The sequence below is a fragment of the Nerophis ophidion genome, unplaced genomic scaffold (genome assembly GCF_033978795.1).
Source record: "Nerophis ophidion isolate RoL-2023_Sa unplaced genomic scaffold, RoL_Noph_v1.0 HiC_scaffold_302, whole genome shotgun sequence".
Taxonomy (NCBI): Eukaryota; Metazoa; Chordata; class Actinopteri; order Syngnathiformes; family Syngnathidae; genus Nerophis; species Nerophis ophidion.
In genome coordinates this window covers 10,770-38,079 of record NW_026907224.1, presented here as the reverse complement: position 1 = coordinate 38,079, position 27,310 = coordinate 10,770, and the positions used below count along the sequence as shown (strand labels likewise).

Below are 27,310 nucleotides of genomic sequence, written 5' to 3'. Positions count from 1 at the left end.
GTTTAGTGTATGAATATTAATTACATGTTTAGAGTATTAATATTAAATGGAAATAAGCGGTAGAAAATGGATGGATGGATGGATAGTTTATTAAAATGAAATACATGTTTTTGTATTAATATTAAATACATGTTTAGTGTATTAATATTAAATACATGTTTAGTGTATAAATATTAAATACATGTTTAGTGTATTAATATTAAATACATGTTTAGTGTATAAATATAAGTGTATGAGAAACCAAACTTATGTAAAAAAAAATAAAAGAAACAAAAAAAAAGGAAAAAGAGAGAGAGAGAGAGACGGAGAGGACCGGACTTATTAAGAGGGAACGTGCGCCCTCCTGTGGACTTCAAACGCAACTGCACACATAAAGAAATTCATTATTTCCAAGTGTGCCTTATTTAGAGGATAATAAATACATGTTTACTGTATGAATATTAAATATATGATTAGTATATGATTACATATACGTTTAGTATATGATTATTAAATACATGTTCAGTGTATTAATATTAAATACATGTTTAGTGTATGAATATTAAATACATGTTTAATGTGTGAATATTAAATACATGTTTAGTGTATGAATATTAAATACATGTTTAGTGTATGAATATTAAATACATATTTAGTGTATAAATATTAAATACATGTTAAGTTTATAAATATTAAATACATATTTAGTGTATAAATATTAAATACATGATTAGTGTATTAATATTAAATACATGATTAGTGTATGAATATTAAATACATGTTTAGTGTATTAATATTAAATCCATGTTTAGTGTATTAATATTAAATACATGATTAGTGTATAGATATTAAATACATGTTTAGTGTATTAATATTAAATCCATGTTTAGTGTATGAATATTAAATACATGTTAAGTTTATAAATATTAAATACATATTTAGTGTATAAAGATTAAATACGTATTTAGTGTATAAATATTAAATACATGTTAAGTTTATAAATATTAAATACATATTTAGTGTATAAATATTAAATACATGATTAGTGTATTAATATTAAATACATGATTAGTGTATGAATATTAAATCCATGTTTAGTGTATTAATATTAAATACATGATTAGTGTATAAATATTAAATACATGTTTAGTGTATTAATATTAAATACATATTTAGTGTATAAATATTAAATACATGTTAAGTTTATAAATATTAAATACATATTTAGTGTATAAATATTAAATACATGATTAGTGTATTAATATTAAATACATGTTTAGTGTATAAATAATAAATACATGTTTAGTTTATGAATATTAAATACATTTTTAGTGTATTAATATTAAATATATATTTAGTTTATTACAATTAAATACATGTTTTTTATTAATATTAAATACATGTTTGGTTGATTAATATTAAATATATATTTAATTTATGAATATTAAATACATGTTTAGTGTATATATAATAAATACATATTTAGTGTATTAATATTAAATACATTTTTAGTGTATAAATATTAAATACATGTTTAGTGTATGAATAATAACCAGATGTTTAGTGTATTAATATTAAACACATGTTTAGTGTATGAATATTAAATACACTTTTAGTGTATGAATATTAAATACACGTTTAGTGTAAAAATATTAAATATATGTTTAGTTTATTAAAATTAAATACCTGTTTTTGTATTAATATTAAATACATATTAAGTGTAAGAATAATAACTACATGTTTATTGTATGAATATTAAAAACATGTTTAGTGTATAAATATTTAATACATGTTTACTGTATTAATATTAAATACATGTTTAGTGTAAGAATAATAACTACATGTTTAGTGTATGAATATTAAATACATGTTTAGTGTATAAATATTAAATACATGTTTAGTGTATTAATATTAAATATATGTTTTGTTTATTAAAATTAAATACATGTTTTTGTATAAATATTAAATACATGTTTAGTGTATGAATATTAAATACATGTTTAGTGTATAAATATTAAATACATGTTTAGTGTATGAATATTAAATACATGTTTAATGTATGAATATTAAATACATGTTTAGTGTATAAATATTAAATACATGTTTCGTGTACGAATATTAAATACATTTTTAGTGTATAAATATTAAATACATGTTTAATGTATGAATATTAAATACATGTTTAGTGTATGAATATTAAATACATTTTAATGTATGAATATTAAATACATATTTAGTGTATAAATATTAAATACATGTTTCGTGAATAAATATTAAATACATGTTAAGTGTATGAATATTAAATACATATTTAGTGTATGAATATTAAATACATGATTAGTGTATTAATATTAAATACATGATTAGTGTATAACTATTAAATACATGTTCAGTGTATAAATATTAAATACATGTTTAGTGTAATAATATTAAATATATGTTTAGTTTATTAAAATTAAATACATGTTTTTGTATTAATATTAAATACATGTTTAGTGTATGAATATTAAATACACTTTTAGTGTATAAATATTAAATACATGTTTAGTGTATAAATATTAAATACATGTTTAGTGTATTAATATTAAATACATGTTTAGTGTATTAATATTAAATACAATTTTAGTGTATAAATATTAAATACACGTTTATTGTAAAAATATTAAATACATGTTTAGTGTATTAATATTAAATATATGATTAGTTTATTAAAATTAAATACATGTTTTTGTATTAATATTAAATACATATTAAGTGTAAGAATAATAACTACATGTTTATTGAATGAATATTAAATAAATGTTTAGTGTATGAATATTTAATACATGTTTAGTGTATTAATATTAAATATATGATTAGTATATAATTACATATATGTTTGGTATATGATTATTAAATACATGTTCAGTGTATTAATATTAAATACATGTTTAGTGTATGAATATTAAATAAATGTTTAGTGTATGAATATTGAATACATGTTTAGTGTATGAATATTAAATACATGTTTGTGTATAAATATTAAATACATGTTTAGTGTAATAATATTAAATATATTTTTAGTTTATTAAACTTAAATACATGTTTTTGTATTAATATTAAATACATGTTTAGTGTATGAATATTAAATACACATTTAGTGTATGAATATTAAATACATGTTTAGTTTATGAATATTAAATACATGTTTAGTGGATAAATAATAAATATATATTTAGTGTATTAATATTAAATACATGTTTAGTGTATAAATATTAAATACATGTTTAGTGTATAAATATTAAATTCATGTTTATTGTATTAATATTAAATATGTGTTTACTTTATTAAAATTAAATAAATGTTTTTGTATTAATATTAAATACATGTTTAGTGTATAAATATTAAATACAGGTTTAGTGTATTAATATTAAATACATGTTTAGTGTATGAATAATAACTACAGGTTTAGTGTATAAATATTAAATATATGTTTAGTTTATTAAAATTAAACACATGTTTTTGTATTAATATTAAATACATGTTTAGTGTATAAATGTTAAATACATGTTTAGTTTATGAATATTAAACACATGTTTAGTGTATGAATATTAAATGCTTGTTTAGTTTATTAATATTAAATACATGTTTAGTGTAAAAATGTTAAATACATGTTTAGTTTATGAATATTAAACACATGTTTAGTGTATTAATATTAAATATATATTTAGTTTATTAAAATTAAATACATGTTTTGTATTAATATTGAATACATGTTTAGTGTATAAATATTAAATACATGTTTAGTGTATTAATATTAAATACATGTTTAGTGTATGAATATTAAATACATGTTTAGTGTATAAATATTAAATACATGTTTAGTGTATTAATATTAAATACATGTTTAGTGTATTAATATTAAATACACTTTTAGTGTATAAATAGTAAATACACGTTTAGTGTAACAATATTAAATATATGTTTAGTTTATTGAAATTAAATACATGTTTTTGTATTAATATTAAATACATATTAAGTGTAAGAATAATAACTACATTTTTATTGAATGAATATTAAATACATGTTTAGTGTATGAATATTTAATACATGTTTAGTGTATTAATATTAGATATGTGTTTAGTTTATTAAAATTAAATACATGTTTTTGTATTAATATTTAAAAAATGATTAGTGTATTAATATTAAATATATGTTTAGTTTATTAAAATTAAATACATGTTTTTGTATTAATATTAAATACAAGTTTCGTGTATAAATATTAAATACATGTTAAGTGTATAAATATTAAATACATATTTAGTGTATAAATATTAAATACATGTTTAGTGTATAAATATTAAATACATGTTTCGTGTACGAATATTAAATACATGTTTAGTGTATAAATATTAAATACATGTTTAATGTATGAATATTAAATACATGTTTAGTGTATGAATATTAAATAAATTTTTAATGTATGAATATTAAATACATGTTTAGTGTATAAATATTAAATACATGTTTCGTGAATAAATATTAAATATATGTTAAGTGTATGAATATTAATACATACTTAGTGTATGAATATTAAATTGATGATTAGTGTATTAATATTAAATACATGATTAGTGTATGAATATTAAATACATGATTAGTGTATAAATATTAAATACATGTTTAGTGTATTAATATTAAATATGTGTTTAGTTTATTAAACTTAAATACATGTTTTGTATTAATATTAAATACATGTTTAGTGTATGAATATTAAATACACGTTTAGTGTATGAATATTAAATACATGTTTAGTTTATGAATATTAAATACATGTTTAGTGGATATATAATAAATACATATTTAGTGTATTAATATTAAATACATGTTTAGTGCATAAATATTAAATACATGTTTAGTGTATTAATATTAAATACATGTTTAGTGTATAAATAATAACTACATGTTTAGTGTATGAATATTAAATACATGTTTAGTGTATAAATGTTAAATACATGTTTAGTTTATGAATATTAAATACATGTTTAGTGTATAAATATTAAATTCATGTTTATTGTATTAATATTAAATATGTGTTTACTTTATTAAAATTAAATAAATGTTTTTGTATTAATATTAAATACATGTTTAGTGTATAAATATTAAATACAGGTTTAGTGTATTAATATTAAATACATGTTTAGTGTATGAATAATAACTACAGGTTTAGTGTATAAATATTAAATATATGTTTAGTTTATTAAAATTAAACACATGTTTTTGTATTAATATTAAATACATGTTTAGTGTATAAATGTTAAATACATGTTTAGTTTATGAATATTAAACACATGTTTAGTGTATGAATATTAAATGCTTGTTTAGTTTATTAATATTAAATACATGTTTAGTGTAAAAATGTTAAATACATGTTTAGTTTATGAATATTAAACACATGTTTAGTGTATTAATATTAAATATATATTTAGTTTATTAAAATTAAATACATGTTTTGTATTAATATTGAATACATGTTTAGTGTATAAATATTAAATACATGTTTAGTGTATTAATATTAAATACATGTTTAGTGTATGAATATTAAATACATGTTTAGTGTATAAATATTAAATACATGTTTAGTGTATTAATATTAAATACATGTTTAGTGTATTAATATTAAATACACTTTTAGTGTATAAATAGTAAATACACGTTTAGTGTAACAATATTAAATATATGTTTAGTTTATTGAAATTAAATACATGTTTTTGTATTAATATTAAATACATATTAAGTGTAAGAATAATAACTACATTTTTATTGAATGAATATTAAATACATGTTTAGTGTATGAATATTTAATACATGTTTAGTGTATTAATATTAGATATGTGTTTAGTTTATTAAAATTAAATACATGTTTTTGTATTAATATTTAAAAAATGATTAGTGTATTAATATTAAATATATGTTTAGTTTATTAAAATTAAATACATGTTTTTGTATTAATATTAAATACAAGTTTCGTGTATAAATATTAAATACATGTTAAGTGTATAAATATTAAATACATATTTAGTGTATAAATATTAAATACATGTTTAGTGTATAAATATTAAATACATGTTTCGTGTACGAATATTAAATACATGTTTAGTGTATAAATATTAAATACATGTTTAATGTATGAATATTAAATACATGTTTAGTGTATGAATATTAAATAAATTTTTAATGTATGAATATTAAATACATGTTTAGTGTATAAATATTAAATACATGTTTCGTGAATAAATATTAAATATATGTTAAGTGTATGAATATTAATACATACTTAGTGTATGAATATTAAATTGATGATTAGTGTATTAATATTAAATACATGATTAGTGTATGAATATTAAATACATGATTAGTGTATAAATATTAAATACATGTTTAGTGTATTAATATTAAATATGTGTTTAGTTTATTAAACTTAAATACATGTTTTGTATTAATATTAAATACATGTTTAGTGTATGAATATTAAATACACGTTTAGTGTATGAATATTAAATACATGTTTAGTTTATGAATATTAAATACATGTTTAGTGGATATATAATAAATACATATTTAGTGTATTAATATTAAATACATGTTTAGTGCATAAATATTAAATACATGTTTAGTGTATTAATATTAAATACATGTTTAGTGTATAAATAATAACTACATGTTTAGTGTATGAATATTAAATACATGTTTAGTGTATAAATGTTAAATACATGTTTAGTTTATGAATATTAAATACATGTTTAGTGTATAAATAATAACTACATGTTTAGTGTATGAATATTAAATACATGTTTAGTGTATAAATGTTAAATACATGTTTAGTTTATGAATATTAAATACATGTTTAGTGTATAAATATTAAATACATGTTTAGTGTATGAATATTAAATACATGTTTAGTGTATAAATATTAAATACATGTTTAGTGTATTAATATTAAATACATGTTTAGTGTATTAATATTAAATACACTTTTATTGTAAAAATATTAAATACATGTTTAGTGTATTAATATTAAATATATGATTAGTTTATTAAAATTAAATACATGTTTTTGTATTAATATTAAATACATATTAAGTGTAAGAATAATAACTACATGTTTATTGAATGAATATTAAATAAATGTTTAGTGTATGAATATTTAATACATGTTTAGTGTATTAATATTAAATATATGTTTAGTTTATTAAAATTAAATACATGTTTTTGAATTAATATTAAATGCATGTTTAGTGTATTAATATTAAATATATGTTTAGTTTATTAAAATTAAATACATGTTTTTGTACTAATATTAAATACATGTTTAGTGTATAAATATTAAATACATGTTTAGTGTATAAATAATAACTAAATGTTTAGTGTATGAATATTAAATACATGTTCAGTGTATAAATATTAAATACATGTTTAGTGTAATAATATTAAATATATGTTTAGTTTATTAAAATTAAATACACGTTTTTGTATTAATATTAAATACATGTTTAGTGTATAAATATTAAATACATGTTTAGTGTATTAATATTAAATGCATGTTTAGTGTATGAATATTAAATACATGTTTAGTGTATGAATATTCAATACATGTTTACTGTAAAAATAGTAATTACATGTTTAGTGTATTAATATTAAATACATGTTTAGTGTATTAATATTAAATACATGTTTAGTGTATAAATAATAACTACATGTTTAGTGTATGAATATTAAATACATGTTTAGTGTATAAATGGTAAATACACGTTTAGTTTATGAATATTAAATACATGTTTAGTGTATTAATATTAAATATATATTTAGTTTATTACAATTAAATACATGTTTTTGTATGAATATTAAATATATGTTTAGTGTAGGAATATTAAATACACTTTTAGTGTATAAATATTAAATACACGTTTAGTGTAAAAATATTAAATACATGTTTAGTGTATAAATATTAAATACATGTTTAGTGTATTAATATTAAATATATATTTAGTTTATTAAAATCAAATACATGTTTTGTATTAATATTAAATACATGTTTAGTGTATAAATATTAAATACATGTTTAGTGTATTAATATTAAATATATATTTAGTTTATTCAAATTAAATACATGTTTTTTTATTAATATTAAATACATGTTTAGTGTATAAATATTTAGTACATGTTTACTGTATTAATATTAAATACATGTTTAGTGTATAAATAATAACTACATGTTTAGTGTATGAATATTAAATACATGTTTAGTGTATAAATATTAAATACATGTTTAGTGTATTAATATTAAATATATGTTTAGTTTATTAAAATTAAATACATGTTTTTGTATTAATATTAAATACATATTAAGTGTAAGAATAATAACTACATGTTTATTGAATGAATATTAAATACATATTTAGTGTATAAATATTTAATACATGTTTACTGTATTAATATTAAATACATGTTTAGTGTATAAATATTAAATATATGTTTAGTTTATTAAACTTAAATACAGGTTTTTGTATTAATATTAAATACATGTTTAGTGTATGCATATTAAATACACGTTTAGTGTATGAATATTAAATACATGTTTAGTTTATGAATATTAAATACATGTTTAGTGGATATATAATAAATACATATTTAGTGTAATTATATTAAATACATGTTTAGTGTATAAATATTAAATATATGATTAGTATATAATTACATATATGTTTGGTATATGATTATTAAATACATGTTCAGTGTATTAATATTAAATACATGTTTAGTGTATGAATATTAAATAAATGTTTAGTGTATTAATATTAAATACATGTTTAGTGTTTAAATATTAAATTCATGTTTATTGTATTAATATTAAATATGTTTACTTTATTAAAATTAAATAAATGTTTTTGTATTAATATTAAATACATGTTTAGTGTATAAATATTAAATACATGTTTAGTGTATGAATATTAAATACATGTTTAGTGTATGAATAATAACTACAGGTTTAGTGTATAAATATTAAATATATGTTTAGTTTATTAAAATTAAACACATGTTTTTGTATTAATATTAAATACATGTTTAGTGTATGAATATTAAATCCTTGTTTAGTTTATTAATATTAAATACATGTTTAGTGTAAAAATGTTAAATACATGTTTAGTTTATTAATATTAAATACACTTTTAGTGTATAAATAGTAAATACACGTTTAGTGTAACAATATTAAATACATGTTTAGTGTATTAAAATTTAATATATGTTTAGTTTATTGAAAGTAAATACATGTTTTTGTATTAATATTAAATACATATTAAGTGTAAGAATAATAACTACATTTTTATTGAATGAATATTAAATACATGTTTAGTATATGAATATTTAATACATGTTTAATGTATTAATATTAAATATGTTTTTAGTTTATTAAAATTAAATACATGTTTTTGTATTAATATTTAAAAAATGATTAGTGTATTAATATTAAATATATGTTTAGTTTATTAAAATTAAATACATGTTTTTGTATTAATATTAAATACAAGTTTCGTGTATAAATATTAAATACATGTTAAGTGTATAAATATTAAATACATATTTAGTGTATAAATATTAAATACATGTTTAGTGTATAAATATTAAATACATGTTTCGTGTACGAATATTAAATACATGTTTAGTGTATAAATATTAAATACATGTTTAATGTATGAATATTAAATACATGTTTAGTGTATGAATATTAAATACATTTTTAATGTATGAATATTAAATACATGTTTAGTGTAAAAATATTAAATACATGTTTAGTGTATTAATATTAAATACATGTTTAGTGTATGAATAATAACTACATGTTTAGTGTATGAATATTAAATACATGTTTAGTGTATAAATATTAAATACATGTTTAGTGTATTAATATTAAATACATGTTTAGTGTATAAATGTTAAATACATGTTTAGTGTATTAATATTAAATATATGTTTAGTTTATTAAAATTAAATACTTGTTTTTGTATTAATATTAAATACATGTTTAGTGTATTAATATTAAATACATGTTTAGTGTATAAATGTTAAATACATGTTTAGTGTATTAATATTAAATATATGTTTAGTTTATTAAAATTAAATACATGTTTTTGTATTAATATTAAATATATGTTTAGTTTATTAAAATTAAATACATGTTTTTGTATTAATATTAAATACATGTTTAGTGTATTAATATTAAATACATGTTTAGTGTATGAATATTAAATACATGTTTAGTGTATGAATATTAAATACATGTTTAGTGTATTAATATTAAATATATGTTTAGTTTATTAAAATTAAATACATGTTTTTGTATTAATATTAAATACATGTTTTTGTATTAATATTAAATACATGTTTAGTGTATAAATATTAAATACATGTTTAGTGTATTAATATATTAAATACATGTTTAATGTATGAATATTAAATACATGTTTAGTGTATTAATATTAAATACATGTTTAGTGTATTAATATTAAATACACTTTTAGTGTATAAATATGAAATACACGTTTAGTGTAAAAATATTAAATACATGTTTAGTGTATTAATATTAAATATATATTTAGTTTATTAAAATTAAATACATGTTTTTGTATTAATATTAAATACATATTATGTGTAAGAATAATAACTACATGTTTATTGTATGAATATTTAATACATGTTTACTTTATTAATATTAAATACATATTAAGTGTATAAATAATAACTACATGTTTAATGTATGAATATTAAATACATGTTTAGTGTATTAATATTAAATACATGTTCAGTGTATAAATATTAAATACATGTTTAGTGTATTGATATTAAATAAATGTTTAGTTTATTAAAATTAAATGCATGTTTTTGTATTAATATTAAATACATGTTTAGTGTATTAATATTAAATACATGTTTAGTGTATGAATATTAAATACACTTTTAGTGTATAAATATTAAATACACGTTTAGTGTAAAAATATTAAATACATGTTTAATGTATTAATATTAAATATATATTTAGTTTATTAAAATTAAATACATGTTTTTGTATTAATATTAAATACATGTTTAGTGTATAAATATTTAATACATGTTTACTGTATTAATATTAAATACATGGTTATTGTATAAATAATAACTACATGTTTAGTGTATAAATATTAAATACATGTTTCGTGTATTAATATTAAATACATGGTTAGTGTATTAATATTAAATACATGTTTTTGTATGAATATTAAATACATGTTTAGTGTATTAATATTAAATATATGTTTAGTTTATAAATATTTAATACATGTTTAGGGTATAAATATTAAATACATGTTTAGTGTATTAATATTAAATACATGTTTCGTGTATGAATATTAAATACATGTTTATTGTATAAATATTAAATACATGTTAAGTGTATGAATATTAAATACATATTTAGTGTATAAATATTAAATACATGATTAGTGTATTAATATTAAATACATGATTAGTGTATTAATATTAAATACATGTTTAGTGTATGAATATTAGATACATGTTTAGTGTATGAATAATAACAACATGTTTAGTGTCTGAATATTAAATACATGTTTTCGTATGAATATTAAATACATGTTTATTGTATGAATATTAAATACATGTTTAGTGTATAAATATTTAATACATGTTTACTGTATTAATATTAAATACTAGTTTAGTGTATTATTATTAAAAACATGTTTAGTGTATAAATGTTAAATACATGTTTAGTGTATTAATATTAAATATATGTTTAGTTTATTAAAATTAAATACATGTTTTTGTATTAATATTAAATACATGTTTAGTGTATAAATAATAACTACATGTTTAGTGTATGAATATTAAATACATGTTTAGTGTATAAATATTAAATACATGTTTAGTGTATTAATATTAAATACATGTTTAGTTTATTAAAATTAAATACATGTTTTTGTATTAATATTAAATACATGTTTAGTGTATAAATATTAAATACATGATTAGTGTATTAATATTAAATGCATTTTTAGTGTAAAAATGTTAAATACATGTTTAGTGTATAAATATTAAATATATGTTTAGCTTATTAAAATTAAATACATGTTTTTGTATTAATATTAAATACATGTTTAGTGTATTAATATTAAAAACATGTTTAGTGTATAAATGTTAAATACATGTTTAGTGTATTAATATTAAATATATGTTTAGTTTATTAAAAGTAAATACATGTTTTTGTATTAATATTAAATACATGTTTAGTGTATTAATATTAAAAACATGTTTAGTGTATAAATGTTGAATACATGTTTAGTGTATTAATATTAAATATATGTTTAGTTTATTAAAATTAAATACATGTTTTTTTATTAATATTAAATACATGTTTAGTGTATAAATATTAAATACATGTTTAGTGTATTAATATTACTTACGTGTTTAGTGTATAAATGTTAAATACATGTTCAGTGTATAAATATTAAATATATGTTTAGTTTATTAAAATTAAATACATATTTTCGTATTAATATTAAATACATGTTTAGTGTATGAATATTAAATACATGTTTAGTGTATTACTATTAAATGTATGTTTAGTTTATTAAAATTAAATACATGTTTTTGTATTAATATTAAATACATGTTTAGTGTATGGTTAGGGTTAGGGTTAGGGTTAGGGTTAGGGTTAGGGTTAGGTTTAGAGGAGGGTGTGAAAAATAGAGAGATAGAGAGAGAGAGAGAGAAAGAAAAAGGGGGGGAGGGGTGTGTGCACTGTCCATCTATCCCCCCGCCAAGGTGACGCCCCGCCAAACACGGGAACCCCCGAGGACCCTGCAAGAGGCACATCAACACATAAGGGCAGGTCAGACATATGCAAATGAGCCAAAATAGTGCAAATCAGACATATATAGGTGAGACACATTTTTTCACCTGTTTTGTCACAATAATTTTACCAGATTGTTTACTGGAGTAGGGCACCCCATGTGGGATAGGCCAGTCCACTGTCGGAACCACCGTGTCAGCACATCGGTGAGGTCGGTGCTGGGCTGTCGCTCTGGTTCGACAGGGATGGTGTACGAGCTGTATTCAGGAGGCCGGATCAGTTCAGCACTCGTGCGCTTCAACCTCTCCGTCCCAAGTCGCCTGCAGGTGGGAGGGGGTTCATAATAAGTCCGGTTTCGTACCTGGGGGGGCCGGGGTCCCACGGTCCAAGGTCTCCGGTCGATCACGGGACGTCTGCAGGGTAACCCTTTACTGCCGTATTCTTGCGTCACAGAAGGGGGGCAGGTAGCCTCAGCGTGTATCGTGGACGGTTGTGGAGTCGTGGGAACAGCCGGTGCCGCACCGGTAGAAGGACGGAACTCGCCATGGATCTCCGCCTGGGCCCGAGGTTTCGGGGAAGGATCGGGGGGAGTCGCCGGTGTGACGTCATCGGTCGGTCCTGATGGTGTTGCTCGTCCTGCGTCATCCTGGTCTCCAGTCGTGGTAGCCATGTGGGGGTCAGGTGACACCAGCGAAGTGATTTGGGTCTCCGCATGTTTTAGGGTGTCAAGAGTCAATTTTGAGCCCAACTTTTTCTTGGCCCAATTGGAAGCGATAAAGAAAGCGGACCTCCATTTTGAATCAATTTGGGTGGTCAGTTTGTCCATTTCAATTTTTATGGAATTTAAATAATGCTTCCTTAATATGCCAATTGTTGTGTCAGCCCAATTGTTTGCATTCACTGAGATCAAAGCCTGCGTGCCGGCATTGTTTTGTGCAGGCTTGATCATGATAGTCAGTGTTTGAACCATTCTTTTGATGGTTGGTGGCCAATTATGATTATTAATATTTTTTTGATGATGCATCATAATTATGATGTTTTGCATGCATCTAGTTTGGAGGCCAAAATGATTGTCTTGGGGGCTACCTCCCTGGTGTGTTCTGTAGCCTAAATGGCCGCTCTTGTGTGGCCCAGAGTCAAAGTCAGGACCATGTGGTTGTGGGCTAACAGTTAGCATTAATGGCGGCCGTCCGAAGGCCCTGTCCCGGGTCGATTGATTTGACCCAAATAGCGGCTGCATCCGCACAAATTCGGACATTATATTGATAAAAGATAAGCTACAGTGATGGGAGGTAGCCAAAATGTGCACATGGGCAGTAAAAATAGAAAAATATAATCCAAGGAAAAAGTCCAAAAGTTCGAAAAAATAGCACTATTTATTTACAAACTATGACACATCCATGCAACGTTTCGGTAAGAATAACCTTCATCAGGCGTGATGTGCCATAGAAAAGGAAAGAGGAAATAAAAGTTAAATGCTTACAGAGTGCGGGAGTCTTCTCTCATCGATCACAAGCAGCAAAGTGAAGTCAGGTGAACTTTTTTGTTTTTTTCACACAAACATTCAACAGGCGTTTATAAATAGGTCAATGCTGCCATCTGGTGGACAAAGCCGCTCATCACAATGCAGTGCCTTATTTACCTGCATAAAACTGTAAAATGTAACAAATGATGACAAATAATGATAAATAAAATACAGGAAAAACACCTTAGATATTCTTTGTCCCATTGGGAGTTTCAAAAGACAATCTAGGTGGCAGAGAACTTGATCCAGGAGCCTGTAGTTTTACCACAGTCAAATTGAATTATTAATTATTAATTATTATATATTGTTTATTATGCCTTAAGCCTTGAATTATTGTGCACAATTACAAACAAGGTTAGGGTTAGGATGAGAATAGGGCCAGGGCTATGATAGGGCCAGGACTATGGTTAGGTTTAGGAAAAAGTTCTCTGCAGCCCATGTGCACTAGAATGCACCTTAGTTATGAATGTCCAGCATGGATTATCAAATAGCATAACTAGGTGCGAGAGAGAACTGTGACCCTAGAAAAGTTGTACAACAAGTTTTAAAAGGGTGATGAAATAGTACAGTATCTCTGTAGTCCCAAGACAAAAAGTAACAATTGAATTGAATATGACAATTGTGCCTGTGTGATGTTTACAGGACTTGGATGTGTTGTCAATTAACCTGTGAATTGTTTACAGGAATTGAATATGTTATGAATTAACCTGTTAAATTTTTACAGGAATTGGATATGCTATTAATTAACCTGTGTGATGTTTACAGGAATGATTTTTGTTAATTATTAACCTGTGCATGTTTACAGGAATCGTGTATGTTAATTGTTCACCTGTGCAATGTTTACAGGAATTTGGTAGTGGAGGCCCCCAACAGAGACCCCAGAGGGACCCACGCAAAGCAAGGCGCCAACCCGGCGACGGGGGGGAGGCACGGGCTGATTAGGTTTAGAGGAGGGTGTGAAAAATAGAGAGATAGAGAGAGAGAGAGAGAAAGAAAAAGGGGGGGAGGGGTGTGTGCACTGTCCATCTATCCCCCCGCCAAGGTGACGCCCCGCCAAACACGGGAACCCCCGAGGACCCTGCAAGAGGCACATCAACACATAAGGGCAGGTCAGACATATGCAAATGAGCCAAAATAGTGCAAATCAGACATATATAGGTGAGACACATTTTTTCACCTGTTTTGTCACAATAATTTTACCAGATTGTTTACTGGAGTAGGGCACCCCATGTGGGATAGGCCAGTCCACTGTCGGAACCACCGTGTCAGCACATCGGTGAGGTCGGTGCTGGGCTGTCGCTCTGGTTCGACAGGGATGGTGTACGAGCTGTATTCAGGAGGCCGGATCAGTTCAGCACTCGTGCGCTTCAACCTCTCCGTCCCAAGTCGCCTGCAGGTGGGAGGGGGTTCATAATAAGTCCGGTTTCGTACCTGGGGGGGCCGGGGTCCCACGGTCCAAGGTCTCCGGTCGATCCCGGGACGTCTGCAGGGTAACCCTTTACTGCCGTATTCTTGCGTCACAGAAGGGGGGCAGGTAGCCTCAGCGTGTATCGTGGACGGTTGTGGAGTCGTGGGAACAGCCGGTGCCGCACCGGTAGAAGGACGGAACTCGCCATGGATCTCCGCCTGGGCCCGAGGTTTCGGGGAAGGATCGGGGGGAGTCGCCGGTGTGACGTCATCGGTCGGTCCTGATGGTGTTGCTCGTCCTGCGTCATCCTGGTCTCCAGTCGTGGTAGCCATGTGGGGGTCAGGTGACACCAGCGAAGTGATTTGGGTCTCCGCATGTTTTAGGGTGTCAAGAGTCAATTTTGAGCCCAACTTTTTCTTGGCCCAATTGGAAGCGATAAAGAAAGCGGACCTCCATTTTGAATCAATTTGGGTGGTCAGTTTGTCCATTTCAATTTTTATGGAATTTAAATAATGCTTCCTTAATATGCCAATTGTTGTGTCAGCCCAATTGTTTGCATTCACTGAGATCAAAGCCTGCGTGCCGGCATTGTTTTGTGCAGGCTTGCTCATGATAGTCAGTGTTTGAACCATTCTTTTGATGGTTGGTGGCCAATTATGATTATTAATATTTTTTTGATGATGCATCATAATTATGATGTTTTGCATGCATCTAGTTTGGAGGCCAAAATGATTGTCTTGGGGGCTACCTCCCTGGTGTGTTCTGTAGCCTAAATGGCCGCTCTTGTGTGGCCCAGAGTCAAAGTCAGGACCATGTGGTTGTGGGCTAACAGTTAGCATTAATGGCGGCCGTCCGAAGGCCCTGTCCCGGGTCGATTGATTTGACCCAAATAGCGGCTGCATCCGCACAAATTCGGACATTATATTGATAAAAGATAAGCTACAGTGATGGGAGGTAGCCAAAATGTGCACATGGGCAGTAAAAATAGAAAAATATAATCCAAGGAAAAAGTCCAAAAGTTCGAAAAAATAGCACTATTTATTTACAAACTATGACACATCCATGCAACGTTTCGGTAAGAATAACCTTCATCAGGCGTGATGTGCCATAGAAAAGGAAAGAGGAAATAAAAGTTAAATGCTTACAGAGTGCGGGAGTCTTCTCTCATCGATCACAAGCAGCAAAGTGAAGTCAGGTGAACTTTTTTGTTTTTTTCACACAAACATTCAACAGGCGTTTATAAATAGGTCAATGCTGCCATCTGGTGGACAAAGCCGCTCATCACAATGCAGTGCCTTATTTACCTGCATAAAACTGTAAAATGTAACAAATGATGACAAATAATGATAAATAAAATACAGGAAAAACACCTTAGATATTCTTTGTCCCATTGGGAGTTTCAAAAGACAATCTAGGTGGCAGAGAACTTGATCCAGGAGCCTGTAGTTTTACCACAGTCAAATTGAATTATTAATTATTAATTATTATATATTGTTTATTATGCCTTAAGCCTTGAATTATTGTGCACAATTACAAACAAGGTTAGGGTTAGGATGAGAATAGGGCCAGGGCTATGATAGGGCCAGGACTATGGTTAGGTTTAGGAAAAAGTTCTCTGCAGCCCATGTGCACTAGAATGCACCTTAGTTATGAATGTCCAGCATGGATTATCAAATAGCATAACTAGGTGCGAGAGAGAACTGTGACCCTAGAAAAGTTGTACAACAAGTTTTAAAAGGGTGATGAAATAGTACAGTATCTCTGTAGTCCCAAGACAAAAAGTAACAATTGAATTGAATATGACAATTGTGCCTGTGTGATGTTTACAGGACTTGGATGTGTTGTCAATTAACCTGTGAATTGTTTACAGGAATTGAATATGTTATGAATTAACCTGTTAAATTTTTACAGGAATTGGATATGCTATTAATTAACCTGTGTGATGTTTACAGGAATGATTTTTGTTAATTATTAACCTGTGCATGTTTACAGGAATCGTGTATGTTAATTGTTCACCTGTGCAATGTTTACAGGAATTTGGTAGTGGAGGCCCCCAACAGAGACCCCAGAGGGACCCACGCAAAGCAAGGCGCCAACCCGGCGACGGGGGGGAGGCACGGGCTGATTAGGTTTAGAGGAGGGTGTGAAAAATAGAGAGATAGAGAGAGAGAGAGAGAAAGAAAAAGGGGGGGAGGGGTGTGTGCACTGTCCATCTATCCCCCCGCCAAGGTGACGCCCCGCCAAACACGGGAACCCCCGAGGACCCTGCAAGAGGCACATCAACACATAAGGGCAGGTCAGACATATGCAAATGAGCCAAAATAGTGCAAATCAGACATATATAGGTGAGACACATTTTTTCACCTGTTTTGTCACAATAATTTTACCAGATTGTTTACTGGAGTAGGGCACCCCATGTGGGATAGGCCAGTCCACTGTCGGAACCACCGTGTCAGCACATCGGTGAGGTCGGTGCTGGGCTGTCGCTCTGGTTCGACAGGGATGGTGTACGAGCTGTATTCAGGAGGCCGGATCAGTTCAGCACTCGTGCGCTTCAACCTCTCCGTCCCAAGTCGCCTGCAGGTGGGAGGGGGTTCATAATAAGTCCGGTTTCGTACCTGGGGGGGCCGGGGTCCCACGGTCCAAGGTCTCCGGTCGATCACGGGACGTCTGCAGGGTAACCCTTTACTGCCGTATTCTTGCGTCACAGAAGGGGGGCAGGTAGCCTCAGCGTGTATCGTGGACGGTTGTGGAGTCGTGGGAACAGCCGGTGCCGCACCGGTAGAAGGACGGAACTCGCCATGGATCTCCGCCTGGGCCCGAGGTTTCGTCTTTCATAATAAGTCCGGTTTCGTACCTGGGGGGGCCGGGGTCCCACGGTCCAAGGTCTCCGGTCGATCACGGGACGTCTGCAGGGTAACCCTTTACTGCCGTATTCTTGCGTCACAGAAGGGGGGCAGGTAGCCTCAGCGTGTATCGTGGACGGTTGTGGAGTCGTGGGAACAGCCGGTGCCGCACCGGTAGAAGGACGGAACTCGCCATGGATCTCCGCCTGGGCCCGAGGTTTCGCTCTTTCATAATAAGTCCGGTTTCGTACCTGGGGGGGCCGGGGTCCCACGGTCCAAGGTCTCCGGTCGATCACGGGACGTCTGCAGGGTAACCCTTTACTGCCGTATTCTTGCGTCACAGAAGGGGGGCAGGTAGCCTCAGCGTGTATCGTGGACGGTTGTGGAGTCGTGGGAACAGCCGGTGCCGCACCGGTAGAAGGACGGAACTCGCCATGGATCTCCGCCTGGGCCCGAGGTTTCGTCTTAAAAAATTTGGAAGCGCTTCACGAATTTGCGTGTCATCCTTGCACAGGGGGCCATGCTAATCTTCTCTGTATCGTTCCAATTTTAGTATGTGTGTTAGGGTTAGGGTTAGGGTTAGGGTTAGGGTTAGGTTTAGGGTTGGGGTTGGGGTTGGGGTTAGGGTAAGGGATTAGGGGAATGCACGGTCCGTCAAGGACTGCCAGGGTGGTGCCCAAACTGCGCGCAAGGTCCCGGGGGACCCCGACCAAAAACAACAAGCACACAACGACAACAACGCTAGAGACACTCATGATGGAAGTGGTAGCTGTAGTGCCCTGCGTGGAGATGGATGACCCCTCCCGATGACCTTTGCGGAGGGGTCGTTGTCGCTGGATGTCAGTGGAAGTGTTAATGAAGGTCAGCGTGGCCGTGTCCCGTCAGCTGACATGTGACGACGGCTGTTGCAGGATGACAAATGTGCTGACCCTCCGGATGACCTCTCACGTGCCTGGCGCACTTGAGCAGCAGGAAGGGGGTCCCCAAGCTGCGGTCTGAGGGTCTCCTCCATCGCAGGTTTGTCGTACCGTCAGTTGGCTCGCTTTGGTCCTCTGCACCTTGTCCCCGAGCTGCCTGCTTGGGCATTATGCAGTGGGTGGCTCTCTCTGGCTCTTCCTCACGCGGCCTCGAGGTCATGCTGGGGGGGGCCGGATTATCGGGTCGCAGGTTGCTGTGCTGACGGCGGACTCGTTGCGGTATTGTCGGCCTCAGACACACCGTGTAGCTGTCCATCCCTGTGCGCTCGGACGCGCCACAGGCGTGAGGAGGATGCTGATCCGGGGTCAGAGGTCACGTGACTCAAGCAGGATTTGCACCATCTTTTTGACCGCTCCAGCGGGCTGCGTGCCATCTTTTTGACTGCGAGCTGGATGTGTTGTGGACCTCAATGTTCATTAAAATTGTGTTAATCCTCACTGACATTCTTCTTTTTTGTGGCAAAAAGGGGAGTGAACCTCTGCACTAATGTGGTTGCATATTTTATAGCAACATTGCTGCTAGTGGGCATGGTGAAGCCGAATTAGCCCAGTGACCTTTAGGGTCATTTGAAGTCAAATCGGGGCCAGCCATTTTGTGGTTGTCATGGCGACTCACCTACGGTGTCCAGGTGTCTCACCGAGGGGTCCGGGGCCTCCAGGCGCGTGCAGAGTCCAATGTTCACGGCATGAGAGCATTTTGGAAGCAGCAAGAGGTTGTGCAGGTTCAAAAATATTGGTTATGTGAACCAAAAGCAGCGAGCTACCGCTAATTAGCTGTGGAGCTAAGTAGGCCACAAGCCACAGCCAGACCAAATATAGTGCTCAAAAATGGAAAAATAAAATAAATGAAGAAATAATAATTACCATCCAGATGAACAGGCAACGTTTCGACTTTATTCAGTCTTCATCAGGCCTAAAATGGTACAAACATAATGAGAGGCAGCCAGGCCTCCCAGAGGCATGCATTCCAGCCGGGAGCTGAACTGCCTCTGCCAGCCTACACATGGTGACGTGCTCTTGCACACAAAATGGATGCCGATTTAAAGGGCCAGTGCAGTAATAATCAAAATCACCCGGTGACTGGTATAAAACAGAAATAATATATATATATAGCAAAATGAGACTATATATATGTAAATAAAGACCATTATGGCAAAATTAAAGAAATAATAATGTTATAAATACCATAAATTATGCAGTATCCAATATGGACTTCAAAAACACATAATATGGCAATTTTTGAGAATTACATTGAATCTGTTCCCAATTCTCACCCAATATAGTCCACACAAATATATTTTTTTATGCATATTTGTTTTGCACCTGTGTGTTTCCGGCACGGAGTCCACCCGAGAAAACCCACAAACAGCAGGGCACCCCCCAGGCGGCAGTCCCGAGGCACAGGCGGGTTAGGTTTAGGGTTGGGGTTGGGGTTGGGGTTAGGGTAAGGGATTAGGGGAATGCACGGTCCGTCAAGGACTGCCAGGGTGGTGCCCAAACTGCGCGCAAGGTCCCGGGGGACCCCGACCAAAAACAACAAGCACACAACGACAACAACGCTAGAGACACTCATGATGGAAGTGGTAGCTGTAGTGCCCTGCGTGGAGATGGATGACCCCTCCCGATGACCTTTGCGGAGGGGTCGTTGTCGCTGGATGTCAGTGGAAGTGTTAATGAAGGTCAGCGTGGCCGTGTCCCGTCAGCTGACATGTGACGACGGCTGTTGCAGGATGACAAATGTGCTGACCCTCCGGATGACCTCTCACGTGCCTGGCGCACTTGAGCAGCAGGAAGGGGGTCCCCAAGCTGCGGTCTGAGGGTCTCCTCCATCGCAGGTTTGTCGTACCGTCAGTTGGCTCGCTTTGGTCCTCTGCACCTTGTCCCCGAGCTGCCTGCTTGGGCATTATGCAGTGGGTGGCTCTCTCTGGCTCTTCCTCACGCGGCCTCGAGGTCATGCTGGGGGGGGCCGGATTATCGGGTCGCAGGTTGCTGTGCTGACGGCGGACTCGTTGCGGTATTGTCGGCCTCAGACACACCGTGTAGCTGTCCATCCCTGTGCGCTCGGACGCGCCACAGGCGTGAGGAGGATGCTGATCCGGGGTCAGAGGTCACGTGACTCAAGCAGGATTTGCACCATCTTTTTGACCGCTCCAGCGGGCTGCGTGCCATCTTTTTGACTGCGAGCTGGATGTGTTGTGGACCTCAATGTTCATTAAAATTGTGTTAATCCTCACTGACATTCTTCTTTTTTGTGGCAAAAAGGGGAGTGAACCTCTGCACTAATGTGGTTGCATATTTTATAGCAACATTGCTGCTAGTGGGCATGGTGAAGCCGAATTAGCCCAGTGACCTTTAGGGTCATTTGAAGTCAAATCGGGGCCAGCCATTTTGTGGTTGTCATGGCGACTCACCTACGGTGTCCAGGTGTCTCACCGAGGGGTCCGGGGCCTCCAGGCGCGTGCAGAGTCCAATGTTCACGGCATGAGAGCATTTTGGAAGCAGCAAGAGGTTGTGCAGGTTCAAAAATATTGGTTATGTGAACCAAAAGCAGCGAGCTACCGCTAATTAGCTGTGGAGCTAAGTAGGCCACAAGCCACAGCCAGACCAAATATAGTGCTCAAAAATGGAAAAATAAAATAAATGAAGAAATAATAATTACCATCCAGATGAACAGGCAACGTTTCGACTTTATTCAGTCTTCATCAGGCCTAAAATGGTACAAACATAATGAGAGGCAGCCAGGCCTCCCAGAGGCATGCATTCCAGCCGGGAGCTGAACTGCCTCTGCCAGCCTACACATGGTGACGTGCTCTTGCACACAAAATGGATGCCGATTTAAAGGGCCAGTGCAGTAATAATCAAAATCACCCGGTGACTGGTATAAAACAGAAATAATATATATATATAGCAAAATGAGACTATATATATGTAAATAAAGACCATTATGGCAAAATTAAAGAAATAATAATGTTATAAATACCATAAATTATGCAGTATCCAATATGGACTTCAAAAACACATAATATGGCAATTTTTGAGAATTACATTGAATCTGTTCCCAATTCTCACCCAATATAGTCCACACAAATATATTTTTTTATGCATATTTGTTTTGCACCTGTGTGTTTCCGGCACGGAGTCCACCCGAGAAAACCCACAAACAGCAGGGCACCCCCCAGGCGGCAGTCCCGAGGCACAGGCGGGTTAGGTTTAGGGTTGGGGTTGGGGTTGGGGTTAGGGTAAGGGATTAGGGGAATGCACGGTCCGTCAAGGACTGCCAGGGTGGTGCCCAAACTGCGCGCAAGGTCCCGGGGGACCCCGACCAAAAACAACAAGCACACAACGACAACAACGCTAGAGACACTCATGATGGAAGTGGTAGCTGTAGTGCCCTGCGTGGAGATGGATGACCCCTCCCGATGACCTTTGCGGAGGGGTCGTTGTCGCTGGATGTCAGTGGAAGTGTTAATGAAGGTCAGCGTGGCCGTGTCCCGTCAGCTGACATGTGACGACGGCTGTTGCAGGATGACAAATGTGCTGACCCTCCGGATGACCTCTCACGTGCCTGGCGCACTTGAGCAGCAGGAAGGGGGTCCCCAAGCTGCGGTCTGAGGGTCTCCTCCATCGCAGGTTTGTCGTACCGTCAGTTGGCTCGCTTTGGTCCTCTGCACCTTGTCCCCGAGCTGCCTGCTTGGGCATTATGCAGTGGGTGGCTCTCTCTGGCTCTTCCTCACGCGGCCTCGAGGTCATGCTGGGGGGGGCCGGATTATCGGGTCGCAGGTTGCTGTGCTGACGGCGGACTCGTTGCGGTATTGTCGGCCTCAGACACACCGTGTAGCTGTCCATCCCTGTGCGCTCGGACGCGCCACAGGCGTGAGGAGGATGCTGATCCGGGGTCAGAGGTCACGTGACTCAAGCAGGATTTGCACCATCTTTTTGACCGCTCCAGCGGGCTGCGTGCCATCTTTTTGACTGCGAGCTGGATGTGTTGTGGACCTCAATGTTCATTAAAATTGTGTTAATCCTCACTGACATTCTTCTTTTTTGTGGCAAAAAGGGGAGTGAACCTCTGCACTAATGTGGTTGCATATTTTATAGCAACATTGCTGCTAGTGGGCATGGTGAAGCCGAATTAGCCCAGTGACCTTTAGGGTCATTTGAAGTCAAATCGGGGCCAGCCATTTTGTGGTTGTCATGGCGACTCACCTACGGTGTCCAGGTGTCTCACCGAGGGGTCCGGGGCCTCCAGGCGCGTGCAGAGTCCAATGTTCACGGCATGAGAGCATTTTGGAAGCAGCAAGAGGTTGTGCAGGTTCAAAAATATTGGTTATGTGAACCAAAAGCAGCGAGCTACCGCTAATTAGCTGTGGAGCTAAGTAGGCCACAAGCCACAGCCAGACCAAATATAGTGCTCAAAAATGGAAAAATAAAATAAATGAAGAAATAATAATTACCATCCAGATGAACAGGCAACGTTTCGACTTTATTCAGTCTTCATCAGGCCTAAAATGGTACAAACATAATGAGAGGCAGCCAGGCCTCCCAGAGGCATGCATTCCAGCCGGGAGCTGAACTGCCTCTGCCAGCCTACACATGGTGACGTGCTCTTGCACACAAAATGGATGCCGATTTAAAGGGCCAGTGCAGTAATAATCAAAATCACCCGGTGACTGGTATAAAACAGAAATAATATATATATATAGCAAAATGAGACTATATATATGTAAATAAAGACCATTATGGCAAAATTAAAGAAATAATAATGTTATAAATACCATAAATTATGCAGTATCCAATATGGACTTCAAAAACACATAATATGGCAATTTTTGAGAATTACATTGAATCTGTTCCCAATTCTCACCCAATATAGTCCACACAAATATATTTTTTTATGCATATTTGTTTTGCACCTGTGTGTTTCCGGCACGGAGTCCACCCGAGAAAACCCACAAACAGCAGGGCACCCCCCAGGCGGCAGTCCCGAGGCACAGGCGGGTTAGGTTTAGGGTTGGGGTTGGGGTTGGGGTTAGGGTAAGGGATTAGGGGAATGCACGGTCCGTCAAGGACTGCCAGGGTGGTGCCCAAACTGCGCGCAAGGTCCCGGGGGACCCCGACCAAAAACAACAAGCACACAACGACAACAACGCTAGAGACACTCATGATGGAAGTGGTAGCTGTAGTGCCCTGCGTGGAGATGGATGACCCCTCCCGATGACCTTTGCGGAGGGGTCGTTGTCGCTGGATGTCAGTGGAAGTGTTAATGAAGGTCAGCGTGGCCGTGTCCCGTCAGCTGACATGTGACGACGGCTGTTGCAGGATGACAAATGTGCTGACCCTCCGGATGACCTCTCACGTGCCTGGCGCACTTGAGCAGCAGGAAGGGGGTCCCCAAGCTGCGGTCTGAGGGTCTCCTCCATCGCAGGTTTGTCGTACCGTCAGTTGGCTCGCTTTGGTCCTCTGCACCTTGTCCCCGAGCTGCCTGCTTGGGCATTATGCAGTGGGTGGCTCTCTCTGGCTCTTCCTCACGCGGCCTCGAGGTCATGCTGGGGGGGGCCGGATTATCGGGTCGCAGGTTGCTGTGCTGACGGCGGACTCGTTGCGGTATTGTCGGCCTCAGACACACCGTGTAGCTGTCCATCCCTGTGCGCTCGGACGCGCCACAGGCGTGAGGAGGATGCTGATCCGGGGTCAGAGGTCACGTGACTCAAGCAGGATTTGCACCATCTTTTTGACCGCTCCAGCGGGCTGCGTGCCATCTTTTTGACTGCGAGCTGGATGTGTTGTGGACCTCAATGTTCATTAAAATTGTGTTAATCCTCACTGACATTCTTCTTTTTTGTGGCAAAAAGGGGAGTGAACCTCTGCACTAATGTGGTTGCATATTTTATAGCAACATTGCTGCTAGTGGGCATGGTGAAGCCGAATTAGCCCAGTGACCTTTAGGGTCATTTGAAGTCAAATCGGGGCCAGCCATTTTGTGGTTGTCATGGCGACTCACCTACGGTGTCCAGGTGTCTCACCGAGGGGTCCGGGGCCTCCAGGCGCGTGCAGAGTCCAATGTTCACGGCATGAGAGCATTTTGGAAGCAGCAAGAGGTTGTGCAGGTTCAAAAATATTGGTTATGTGAACCAAAAGCAGCGAGCTACCGCTAATTAGCTGTGGAGCTAAGTAGGCCACAAGCCACAGCCAGACCAAATATAGTGCTCAAAAATGGAAAAATAAAATAAATGAAGAAATAATAATTACCATCCAGATGAACAGGCAACGTTTCGACTTTATTCAGTCTTCATCAGGCCTAAAATGGTACAAACATAATGAGAGGCAGCCAGGCCTCCCAGAGGCATGCATTCCAGCCGGGAGCTGAACTGCCTCTGCCAGCCTACACATGGTGACGTGCTCTTGCACACAAAATGGATGCCGATTTAAAGGGCCAGTGCAGTAATAATCAAAATCACCCGGTGACTGGTATAAAACAGAAATAATATATATATATAGCAAAATGAGACTATATATATGTAAATAAAGACCATTATGGCAAAATTAAAGAAATAATAATGTTATAAATACCATAAATTATGCAGTATCCAATATGGACTTCAAAAACACATAATATGGCAATTTTTGAGAATTACATTGAATCTGTTCCCAATTCTCACCCAATATAGTCCACACAAATATATTTTTTTATGCATATTTGTTTTGCACCTGTGTGTTTCCGGCACGGAGTCCACCCGAGAAAACCCACAAACAGCAGGGCACCCCCCAGGCGGCAGTCCCGAGGCACAGGCGGGTTAGGTTTAGGGTTGGGGTTGGGGTTGGGGTTAGGGTAAGGGATTAGGGGAATGCACGGTCCGTCAAGGACTGCCAGGGTGGTGCCCAAACTGCGCGCAAGGTCCCGGGGGACCCCGACCAAAAACAACAAGCACACAACGACAACAACGCTAGAGACACTCATGATGGAAGTGGTAGCTGTAGTGCCCTGCGTGGAGATGGATGACCCCTCCCGATGACCTTTGCGGAGGGGTCGTTGTCGCTGGATGTCAGTGGAAGTGTTAATGAAGGTCAGCGTGGCCGTGTCCCGTCAGCTGACATGTGACGACGGCTGTTGCAGGATGACAAATGTGCTGACCCTCCGGATGACCTCTCACGTGCCTGGCGCACTTGAGCAGCAGGAAGGGGGTCCCCAAGCTGCGGTCTGAGGGTCTCCTCCATCGCAGGTTTGTCGTACCGTCAGTTGGCTCGCTTTGGTCCTCTGCACCTTGTCCCCGAGCTGCCTGCTTGGGCATTATGCAGTGGGTGGCTCTCTCTGGCTCTTCCTCACGCGGCCTCGAGGTCATGCTGGGGGGGGCCGGATTATCGGGTCGCAGGTTGCTGTGCTGACGGCGGACTCGTTGCGGTATTGTCGGCCTCAGACACACCGTGTAGCTGTCCATCCCTGTGCGCTCGGACGCGCCACAGGCGTGAGGAGGATGCTGATCCGGGGTCAGAGGTCACGTGACTCAAGCAGGATTTGCACCATCTTTTTGACCGCTCCAGCGGGCTGCGTGCCATCTTTTTGACTGCGAGCTGGATGTGTTGTGGACCTCAATGTTCATTAAAATTGTGTTAATCCTCACTGACATTCTTCTTTTTTGTGGCAAAAAGGGGAGTGAACCTCTGCACTAATGTGGTTGCATATTTTATAGCAACATT

General features: G+C 33.9%; 1 non-coding gene across 1 annotated transcript; it reads right to left on the bottom strand.

Moving 5' to 3' along the window:
* Positions 1-19,107: 19,107 nt before the first annotated feature.
* On the bottom strand, positions 19,108-19,212 carry LOC133547970 (U6 spliceosomal RNA). Its single transcript, XR_009805690.1, has one exon. It is a non-coding gene; the product is annotated as a U6 spliceosomal RNA (small nuclear RNA).
* Positions 19,213-27,310: the final 8,098 nt, after the last annotated feature.